At 40.7% G+C, this 10,888-nt stretch overlaps 1 protein-coding gene across 1 annotated transcript in view; it reads left to right on the top strand.

The window, feature by feature from the left end:
• Positions 1-4,369: 4,369 nt before the first annotated feature.
• smad5 (SMAD family member 5) overlaps positions 4,370-10,888 on the top strand; it is a 59,231-nt gene continuing 52,712 nt past the window's right edge. The window contains exon 1 of the mRNA XM_062045283.1: positions 4,370-4,565. The gene's annotated coding sequence lies outside the window, so the exon portion shown is untranslated. The remainder of the gene's footprint in view (positions 4,566-10,888) is intronic.

Here is a 10,888-nt window from a genome sequence, read left to right as displayed (position 1 = left end):
GGCTGTTTTTTATACGTAACTTGCTTCGGTGTAAGAGTTGTGTGTTCGTGCAATGATTCGAAATTTCCCTATGCTCACCATTAGTCTGTGTCTTGCACCCTGTTGGTATTGAAGCCAAGCACAATTATAATGGACTTTCCATCACTCTATGTAAATATAAGTTCATGTTGTAGCAGTAACTTAGTTGTCAGAAGTATTTGGTACACAAATAAGTTATCAGTAATGTTATGACATACAGGGGCCAAAATTATCGCGTTTCCTCCGTCGGACGTGCTCTAACTACCTTCCCAGGAAGGCGTCCGGAGGCATCCTGACAAGATGCCCGAACCACCTCATCTGGCTCCTCTCATTGTGGAGGAGCAGCGGCTTTACTCTCAACTCCTTCCGAATGACAGCAGACATCATGTAATCACCTGCCTTCCCTATGGAAGCCCCGCCCCTCGACGGAGGAAACGCGATAATTTTGGTTACTGTTAACTTAATTATATCAACTACTGCTAAAACATGAACTTTTAATCACATAAAGTGATGAAAAGTCTGTTATAATTGTTCTCACACAAGTGTGAGTGACGCTGACTAGTGGGGATCGTAGGGAAAGGCAAGGTGACGTTCAGACAACTCTTTACAACAGCGTTGTCAAACTCATTTTCATTGAGGGCCACATTGTAGTTGTGGCTGCCCTCAGAGGGCCGCTTGTAACAACGAATGATATATGAATTTGCCTAGGCATTTGATTTTTTTTTTTTTTTTTTTACGTACACGGTAAAACAAATCTGTATTTTTTACAGTAAAAAACTAGCAACTCAATCACCAGAATGTTACTATAAAATATACAGTGTTATTTGCAACATATTACAGTAAATGGAAAAACTTTACCATCGGTTTTATTTTATTCAGGCAACTGAGCTGCCGATGTTTTTACTGTTAAAAAAACTGTGATACTGTTTTACCATTAACAATAAAAAATAACAACCATAGATCTTACAGTAATAACACTGGCAGCTCAGTCGACAGAATTCCCGTAAAAAGACAGTGGTAGAGTTGTTTCAATTTACAGTAATATGGGATAGACTCCAGCACCCCCCGCAACCCTGTAAGGGATGAATAGATTCTATAAAAAACATTGCACATTTTACAGTAAAATGTATCGTCGTTTTTACAGTGTACAATTTGATGGATAACTTTCTCTAAAACCATAAGTCAAGCAAAAATGTAAGTATTTTAACAAAATGAAATGTTTGGAAAGTGTGATAATATATTTTTTGCTATATTGGATAATATTAAAGTTTAAAAGGTATGCAATGTCATGCGGTACCTGCATATTTTTCTGTTAAAATGGAAAGAACAAATACATTTAGTAAGAAAAGATCAAGTACTTTATTGGACGCATATTATTTCAGGGCCTTTGTGGGCCACATAAAATGATGTGGCGGGCCAGATCTGGCCCCCGGGCCTTGAGTTTTGACATCCCTGCTTTACAACATGGAATCGCAAAAGTCAAGTGTAATCAGACAGCCAATCAGGGTTCTTGTTTTACACCAATCTAATTACAAAGTGACACATTTTTTTACGCACACACAACTCTTAGACACAGATTGCTCTACACGTACACACCTCTGAATACGGACGTCAGACACAACTTAACCACATTATACTGTTGGATAAACTCAGAGCAATCGGATTTGATAAAACCTCATCGAGCTGGATGCAATCTTACTTAGAGGGGAGGAAACAGGTGGTAGAGGTGAACGGCACCGTGTACCCCCCCTCTCAGTAAGCTGTAAAGTCCCCCAAGGCAGTATATTGGGGCCTTTACTGTTCCTAATATACATAAACGACATGTCATCGGCATTCGACTGTGAATTGTTTTTGTTTGCGGATGACTCGGCCCTGCTGGTATCCGGCAAGGACAAGTCACAGGTGGAAAAAATCCTCAGTGCTGAACTCTGTAGAATTTGCACCTGGCTCGCTGACAACAAGCTATCAATACACTTGGGCAAAACGGAATCCATCCTGTTTGGGTCCCACATCAACCTTAAGAAAGTCAATGACTTCACTATAAGAGTGGGTGACATTGTTATCACAAGGAAGGATGAGGTCACCTACCTAGGTTCCATTCTAGAGGCTAATCTTTCCTGTGATAAAATGGCAACCAAAGTAATCAAAAAGGTCAATCAACGAACGTGATTTCTCTATAGAATCTCCTCTCAGGTCAACAAAATCACCATGAGGATTCTAGCGGGAACTCTCGTTCAACCCTTTTTCGACTACGCATGCACCTCCTGGTACCCTAGCACCTCCAAATCCCTCAAATCTAAACTCCAAACATCCCAGAACAAGCTAGTCAGATTACTTCTAGACCTCCACCCCAGATCACACCTCACTCATACCCACTACTCCAAAGTGGGCTGGCTCAGGGTGGAGGACAGAGTAAAACAACTTGCACTGAGCCTAGTCTATAAAATCCGCTACACCTCCCTGATACCGAAGTACATGTCAAACTACTTCCTTAACGTAAATGACCGCCATAACCACAACACCAGGGGGAGCTCCACTAACCACGTTAAACCCAGATTCCGAACTAACAAAGGTCTTAACTCATTCTCTTTCTATGCCACATCAATATGGAATGCACTCCCAACAGGTGTAAAAGAAAGGGCATCTCTATCCTCCTTCAAAACCACACTAAAACAACACCTCCAGGCAACTACAACCCTAAACTAACACCCTCCCTTCCACATAATACCTCTTCGGACTATAAATAATCAAATGTAGACACTTGTACTTATACTTTCTGATCTCTCTCTATGTCCACTACATGCTATATATATCCTACCAAGTCAGTCCTACACTGTTTAAATATCCATTTCTCTGATGATGCAATTGTTGATGCTGATTGTTGATGTCTGAAGTGTTGATACCAACCAAACCACCCCCCCCCCCCCCCCCCATATCCCACACCCCGGATTGTAAATAATGTAAATAATTCCATGCATATACTCTGATGAGTATCTTGTGTGATGACTGTATTATGATGTTAGTATATATTTGATAGTATATATCTGTATCATGAATCCATTTAAGTGGACCCCGACTTAAACAAGTTGAAAAACGTATTCGGTGTTACCATTTAGTGGTCAATTGTACGGAATATGTACTTCACTGTGCAACCTACTAATACAAGTTTCAATCAATCAATCAAAACTCGTTTACGGCAGAAACGTAGCAAAAAGTCACGTGTAAAAAGGCAGCCAATAGAGGAAATACGGACAGACTGCTTTTTTTTACCCACAGACAAATCATAATTGGACGGACTGATTGATTGATTGAAACTTTTATTAGTAGATTGCACAGTACAGTACATATTCCGTACAATTGACCACTAAATGGTAACACCCGAATAAGTTTTTCAACTTGTTTTAAGTCGGAGTCCACGTTAGTCAATTCATGGTATGGACAATATAAAACACGCACACTCGGCTCTGATTACACACACAAACATATTGAGAAACAGACGCACAGATTGAGATACGCATTTGCAAATAATTTGGCTACAATAATACTTATATACAATATAATTTGGTTGCAGAACGAGACAGGAGGAAGAGGAAGTCAACACTGCCACCAAGTGGCCAAAAGAGCAAATAGGTTTGAACACTTCAATGTTCTATTTTTTTTAATACATTTTAACTTACACATTTTTTATTTGCCTTTAGTTTATGAGAATGGTTAATTTAGCATGTTATATATTTTTACAAATAAAATACAATCCCATTTTTGGATTTTAGACCTGTCATGTTGCCCTCTACTGTCTCAATATGAACACTGCTGAGCACATCCAGGACCATCCAGAACTTGAAACTGTCGTGTCCGCAACTCGCACTTGCTTCATCGGCGTGCAAGTGGAAGAGGGTGAGTGGTCTGACGAATTAAAGTTCAATTAACAGCACGGACGCCATGGCGCTCGGAACAAAGGAGAACAATTAGCAACAAAGCAGAGAGGGCCAGACTCACTGGAGCCAGCAACTTATGAGGCGTCCCACAGCCGTAGCACCACCCGCGGAACAATTCACTCGTCATGCACGGAAACCCCTGCAGTCGCCACCGTTTTATTATTACTTTGTAAAATGTATAGAATTCGTGTATAAAGTGACCCAAACGTGTCAAATGTTGCTTATGACCTACATCTGTGTTAATATATTCTACCAAAAATGCACAAGTAAAGCAATGCACCTCTAAGTGAAGAAAGTGTATTAATTGGGAAATATCCAAAACATTTACTAGTAATTATGTGTCAGGGATAGGCTCCGGGCCCCCGCTACCCCAAAAGGGACAAGCGGTAGAAAATGGATGAATGATGCAGCGCCACTGCAGGGACTAGTTCGTCAGCACAGCGGAGTGATTTGTACCCCACCTCTTCCCTTCATGCGACTTGTCTTCGGGGTCTGGAAGGACATGGCATGGACGAGCTGAGGGCTGAAAACTGGTGGAAATCTCTCAAGAAAGTTGGAAGTAACGCAGGGACAAGTTCAGAAAACTAGCTGGCGGACACTGCGCGTTTAAAGGTAGGGGATTGGAGGGTGGTTTGCTTGCAAAAGAAAGCAAAGTGATGTTAAGCTATTCCATCTGAGATCACCACTTTTCCCTGCGGAGGGCTAGCGGCTAGCTAGGCTAACAGCTAGCATAGCACAACTTAAAGTCGTGAAGTTCAACAAGTTTACGCAATGCAAAATCACTCGCTTGGGACATCTGTTTTATAACAGGATTCAACGTGGGTGGTTTTTGTCTGTAATAATTAAAATACGATTCTGAGGGTGTTATGAAAAGTTTGGGTAGATTTGGCGTTTTTCTTGGCGAGTTTAGTTGAGGTTAGCAGCGCCATTAGCCTTAGCATGGTGTCATGGTTAGCTTCGCCGTTGTAAATAAAGTGCGTATTGTAACACGACGGGCGTGTTTTTCCAACTTAACTTTACCTTTCGCCACTAATGAGATGTTTCACAGCTGCGTGGTTTGTGTACGGCGAACTGCGTTTCTCAGAATCCGTTTTCTTGGGTGGGGGTGCTCACCAGTCACCATATTTCATGAAAAAGTGTGCTAAACATTACTCATATTCTTACATCTTGTACAGATAAACATTTTTTTTAACATTCTTTGTAAGAAAGGTGAAAGTCGTAAGTTAACTAGTATATTTGTATTATTGAATCAAATCATGCTTGGTATCCATAGTTTTGTTTGAGTTGGTTTATCAAATGTTTTGCACTAATACAATAGACCCTTTCCCAGTATGTGAGATTTATACACGCACAATGTTAATTAACTCAACGCTGTAGTGGTTTGTGTTAGAGGACCAAGCGACTAATCTTTTGACTTCTCAAATGAAATCCGTTCTCTTATCAATTGCGGCTGTTAATGAAATAAATGGTGCTCAAGCTCTCCCATCCCCCCTCCTGGGTAGAGAATGTAAATTTGTAGATGTCATAAGTTTGATTGGGCTTTTGATGGTGCAAACACAAAGCCTCAGGCCATGTCTACACTAAGTCATTTAACCCCTTTAAAGAATAATTATTTAGCCTAAGCCCCGTTTCAGCCACACTAAACCAGCGTTTAAGGTCTCCCTCCTCGGACAAATTTTTATACGGCTAAGTGCGCCGTGTATTTCTTGAATCTCCGGCACTTAGCTTTGTATGGACTCATTGATCGTTTACAAAGTGAGTTCGGAGAGGAAGTGACGTCAGAAAGACCGCGCCCACACAGGAAGTGATGCCAAAAAGACTGCGCCCAACACAGGAAGAGACATCAGAAAGAACGCGCCACAGCCAGCTTCATAACAAAGATGGAGGCGGATCATCTAGACATGCCCGTGTTTCTCCTTCTTGTACATGTACAGGCGCTTTTGGAAATCACAAATCAATACCTTTTTTAAAAAAAGGCAATGGGCGATTGCAGCTATTTCGGTCCAGTCCTTACAATGCTAAGAGCCGGAGATTCAAGGAATACATGGCGCACTTACCCGTGTAAAAAAAAATATCCAAGGTGGTTTACCTTAATAGATGGTTTAGTGTGGCTGACACGTGGCTTCGGCTAAATAATTATTCGTTTAAGGGGTTATCCGGCTTCGTGTAGACTAAGGCTGCAGCTAACGATTATTTTTCTATCGATTAATCTATAGATTATTTTTTTCGATTAATCGGTTAATCTATAGATTTTTTCCGATTAATCTATAGATTATTTTTCCTTTTACCGATTATTTTTTTATTCAAAATGAAGATGAAAAAATAAATGTAGGCCAGATTTTTCAAAAGGCATGGCTTTTATTTACAAAAAAAAGAAGTATGGCCACTCAGTCAACATTGACAACAACATGACTAAATATTCTGTAACAATGTAAACATTTAAAACTTTTAACATTTAACAAAATTAAAAGTAGCTTATTTGCTTTTTAATGTGCAAATATAAAAGTCAACATCCAGTGCAAATCTTAATATTCAGCATTAGTATAAGCATTTCAAAAGTAAAAGTATTGCTTATTTTGCTTTAAAATGTGCAAAAATAAAGATAAACATCCAATACAAAAAAGTGCAAAACGAAATATTCTGTAACAACAGTGTAAACATTTCAACAAAAGTGAAAGTATTGCTTATTTGCTAAAATGTGCAAAAATAAAGATGAACATCCAATACAAAAAAGTGCCAATCTAAATATTCTGGAGCACTGTAAACATTAAGTATTGCTTTTAAAATGTGCAAAATAAACATCCAGTCCAACACAGTACACAATAACCAATTCTACTCATTCCAGTGAGTGTCTAACAGTTGTAATGAAGAAAGGTTAGCATGTCTACATGCTTTGGTTCTTTTCTTGTTTACAATATTCCCAGCAGCTGAAAATAGGCGCTCAGAAGGGGTCGATGTGGCTGGAACTGAGAGCTAATTAGCCTTCACCTCAAACCAGGACTGCGAGCGAGCTGAGCTGCAGTTTAAGTTTCTAGTAGGTCAACGGGCTCATAGTGATGTTACTAGTAGTTGACTGGGAGGTGTTTATTATCATTTGGGGAGAGTCCGCTGCCTGATGCTCACCTGCTAAACACCTATCTGCTCCACGCTGAAGCGCTGACTACATGCGCTCTGAATACGCACTGCTGATTGGCTGATAATGCTTCGTGTGTACCAATCAGATGGTTGTGTGGGTGGGACAATGCTGCGTGTGTACCAATCAGATGGTTGTGTGGGTGGGACAATGCTGCGTGCTGAGACAGAGGCAGACGGAGCAAAGCAGCTTGTTAAGACTTTAGCTTTAGCTTAGAAACTCGTTCGGTACACCCCCGTACCGAACCGAAAGCCCCGTACCGAAACGGTTCAATACAAAACACGTACCGTTACACCCCTAGCAGATACAAGTGACACATTCATGTTTTTGTGTAATGATGACAACGTATGCTCGCGCGGACAATTGACTAGTTGATGGTTTTCTTTTCAAATGTTCGTTCATAGCCGTTGTGCTGCTATGATAGGCCATTTCCGCTCGACACAGTGTGCATACAACAACATTATTAGGCCGTTTATTTAAATACTCCCACACTTTTGACCACTTTTGGCATGCTTTTCCCCCCTCGCTCGCACCGCTCGCATCGTCTTCTTTGATCGTCTGCTTTGCGCTTCGCCATGACGGTAGTGTGACGTCATTATGCGACGCGTCGACACACAAAAACGGCGTCGACGTATTTACGTAACCGATGACGTCGACTATGTCGACGCGTCGTTTCAGCCTTAGTGTAGACTTGGAGGTGTCTCAATGACTACGTTTACACTGCAGGCCAAAGCGGCCAAAATCAGATTTTTTTTTTTCATCTGATTTTTTCTAGTTGACTGTTTACACCGCAGGTAAAATGTGATTTTTATCAGACTCCAGTGTAAACGCACACAGGCCCCAGTGAGGCCTCGTCACTTACATGCGCACTTCGATAAAGTGAAAACAAAAGAAGTTGATCGGGAGGAAGTCACTACTACAAAATAAAATAAAAGTTGCAAGACCTTAAAAAAAATTTTAAAGTGAAAATTAATTAAAGTAATTTAATGTATGAATGGATGTATGTAGTGTAATATATTAGGGAGGGTTGTAATATTTTTATGGCTGTTAAGTAGAGGAGACACGGACATCAGCGTGGCTCTACAGGAGCTTCATTTTTCCACTCGCATGTAAGCAAAGGCGCCACAGCGTCAATTCCGATCCTTTAACAATCGCTATTTCTTCGGAACAGAAATATATATTCATAAATTACATATAGCATATTATTTGCGCATTATTGATTTGTGATGCACCGAAAATTTGGTCGTCTTCATTAAAAAACGAAACCGGATGTTGTGATGAAATATCTATTTCCTTTGGCGACTGCGTCTTTTCTGGTGCACACAAATGACATGGCTCGTCCAAAGCTGACGAAAAAATCACAGTTAGGTCACATTGCGTTTAGACTGCAGTTACATTTTAAAAGATCAGATTCCAGTGGATTCAAGACTATCTCCTGGTGTAGCCTCAATCTGATGCCAAAAGATGAGATTTGAAGCCCTTTAGTGTTTAGACTGGCAAAAAAAAATCATATCCGTGTCACTTAAGGGCAAAAAAATCAAATTTAGTGTGCAGTGTAAACGGGGCCAATGACTGTTTCCATGCACTAAATAGTCTGTTCTATAAAATAGTTTAGTTTTTTTGTATTTTAACACTTACATGTGAAGTCCAAGTGTCCATGCACATTCTCTCATGTGACTATTGGTCATACGCTGTGTGCCTCCTCTACACTGGTGGGCGCTTATTAATTAATGGATTGCTTTTCCGGTTGACCTATGGCGTCACACCAAAACAAAGCATCTTCGGCTCCTTACAAGTCAACAGCCCAGTTCTTGTTGTAACATCGGCACGTATTATAAATACTACGTCTATAATGGCTATGCTGATGTTAAATAGCAGAGAGCATCAAAACATTATCTTTGAGTGCGCTATGGACATACTACTACAATTAAAGGCCTACTGAAATGATTTTTTTTTTATTCAAACCGGGATAGCAGATCCATTCTATGTGTCATACTTGATCATTTCGCGATATTGCCATATTTTTGCTGAAAGGATTTAGTAGAGAACATTGACGATAAAGTTAGCAACTTTTGGTCGCTGATAAAAAAAAGCCTTGCCTGTACCGGAAGTAGCTTGACGTCACAGGTTGAAAGGCTCCTTACAATTCCCCATTGTTTACAATGCAACGAGAGCGATTCGGACCGAGAAAGCGACAATTACCCCATTAATTTGAGCGAGGATGAAAGATTCGTGGATGAGGACGTGAGAGTGAAGGACTAGAGTGCAGTGCAGGACGTATCTTTTTTCGCTCTGACCGTAACTTAGGTACAAGGGTTCATTGGATTCCACACTTTCTCCTTTTTCTATTGTGGATCACGGATTTGTATTTTAAACCACCTCGGATACTATATCCTCTTGAAAATAAGAGTCGAGAACGCGAAATGGACATTCACAGTGACTTTTATCTCCACGACAATACATCGGCGAAGCTCTTTAGCTACGGAGCTAACATGATAGCATCGTGCTTAAATGCAGATAGAAACAAAATAAATAAACCCCTGACTGGAAGGATGGACAGAAAATCAACAATACTATTAAACCATGGACATGTAACTACACGGTTAATGCTTTCCAGGCTGGCGAAGCTTAACAATGCTGTTGCTAACGACGCCATTGAAGCTAACTTAGCAACGGGACCTCACAGAGCTATGCTAAAAACATTAGCTATCCACCTACGCCAGCCCTCACCTGCTCATCAACGCCCGTGCTCACCTGCGTTCCAGCGATCGACGGAGTGACGAAGGACTTCACCCGATCATAAATGCGGTCGGCGGGCCGGAGACGGAGGAAGTCAAGGTGAGGTCAGCGGCTAGCGCGTCTGCTATCCATCTCAAAGTCCTCCTGGTTGTGTTGCTGTAGTCCGCCGCTAATACACCGATCCCACCTACAACTTTCTTCTTTGCAGTCTTCATTGTTCATTAAACAAATTGCAAAAGATTCACCAACACAGATGTCCAGAATACTGTGGAATTTTGAGATGAAAACAGAGCTTTTTGTATTGGATTCAATGGGGTCCGAATACTTCCGTTTCAACGATTGACGTCACGTGCATACGTCATCATACATAAACGTTTTCAACCGGAAGTTTCGCGGGAAATTTAAAATTGCACTTTATAAGTTAACCCGGCCGTATTGGCATGTGTTGCAATGTTAAGATTTCATCATTGATTTTCATCATTGATATATAAACTATCAGACTGCATGGTCGGTAGTAGTGGGTTTCAGTAGGTCTTTAAAGCGAAGAAAGACTGGCGGGAGGGAGTTTTTTTGAAGGACTTTTTGGACTGAGCATCATGGAAAGAAAACTTTGTCCCCAAGTTTATTCAAAAGGCTGTGTGGATTGCACAAATGCAGCGAGTAGGCTTTCTTCTTTGCCTAATATACCTGCTTCTCTTCCATCTCATTCATATTTCGTTCGGGACTCCGAATGGAGCCGGCATTCTCCATTCCCTTTGCTACCTTGAATAGATATTTTTCTCCCATCTGTGCACTTCAAAATGTTCAGTTCTTTTAATTTGTGAAACAAATACACAGTCTCATCTTTATTCCAGTTGTTGCCTCTGTTTTTGAATAAATGCTACCTGCTTCTGGGTTATATTCTGCATGTTTAGACTGGCACATGCGCGACACAAAGGGTCCCCCACGGCACCACACACCTACTCGAGACATCTGTTTTTCAATTGCAATCTAAATGTGTTCGTCCGACTTTTTGTAAAATGCTTATTTTGAGCCGAATTATTTGAGATATACGACTAATTTA

This window comes from Entelurus aequoreus, linkage group LG04 (assembly GCF_033978785.1).
Source record: "Entelurus aequoreus isolate RoL-2023_Sb linkage group LG04, RoL_Eaeq_v1.1, whole genome shotgun sequence".
Classification (NCBI taxonomy): Eukaryota; Metazoa; Chordata; class Actinopteri; order Syngnathiformes; family Syngnathidae; genus Entelurus; species Entelurus aequoreus.
This window is presented reverse-complemented; position numbering and strand designations above follow the sequence as displayed.